Genomic DNA, 1,182 nt, shown 5'->3' on the forward strand with positions numbered 1-1,182 from the left:
GGTTTTATTGTTGTAGCGATGTGTGTTATGGTGCAACGTCGTGATCGCCAGTTTGTAACGATAAAGTTTTTAGTTGAAGTCGAGGGTCACCACTTGTACGATAATAATTTGTTTGTAGCGATGATAATTTTGTGTAGTTACCAATTGTAACGATTAAATATTTGTTGTTATAACGACATGTTGCAGGATGCGAAAGATGAGCAATTCATGAAGTTTTTAAGAAAATATTTATTTACCGTTATGTTACAATACCTTACCACAACAGGCAGGTTATAATATATCCATAAACATGCGAAGTAAAGCTTGTGTTTGTGTCCTCTTAATTGTTTAGTAGTAATCCACAGAGAGAGAGAGAGAGAGATAACGGTGTTGTAAAAGAATAGAATCAGAGCTAGTATGAGTTGTAGGGTTGTGGAACGTTGTCTCATAAGTGCTGACAGTAAAAAAGTCGTGATTATAGCAGTCTGTTCCCTAACTAATTGAGTTGTCAGGAGCTGCTTCGCTGTTATTGCCAAGTGACTACTTCTCGTTGAGTCGTAACCGACTGGTAACTAAACTGGCTGAGTCGTCACTGACTGGTGACTAAACTAAATTTTTCTTGGGGTGTCCTTGCTTTTATAACAATCCAGACGGATAGATACATTATTGAGAACAATAGATTTAGTTGGTGGTCTTGTTATCTCTATTCTAGCTTTTAGTGGAGTAGAAGAGGTTAGGAAGGGTCAAGTGGTGAAGACATTATTTCGGCCTAGCTAAAGGCATCTGGAAAATATAAGACTGCTGTCAGAGAAAGACCATTGTTCCACCATGGGAAGAGATCTGTTGCAGTGTTAATTTAAATTTGGCTATGGTGGATCGAATCCACTTCATGCATGCAAGATCCACTACATATATTATATGTGTGAATGTATGTACATATATGTGTGTATATATATCTATATATATAAAAATGAGAATGTGTGTCTGTCTGGCTGTCTGTCTGTCTGTCTGTGTGAATCCCTAAAACTCGAGAACTACGCAACCAATTTCATTCAAATTTTACACATGCCTTACTTAGGGTTCCAGTTGTGTTTTAGTCCAAAAAAATTATTAACTTCTTGCAGAGTTCGAGCACACGGCAACATAATATCTCCTCCACTATTTAAGTATTACGTGTCAAAAGTGAAACAAAAACACTCATGT

This window comes from Octopus bimaculoides, chromosome 19, assembly GCF_001194135.2.
Source record: "Octopus bimaculoides isolate UCB-OBI-ISO-001 chromosome 19, ASM119413v2, whole genome shotgun sequence".
In the NCBI taxonomy this organism is placed as follows: Eukaryota; Metazoa; Mollusca; class Cephalopoda; order Octopoda; family Octopodidae; genus Octopus; species Octopus bimaculoides.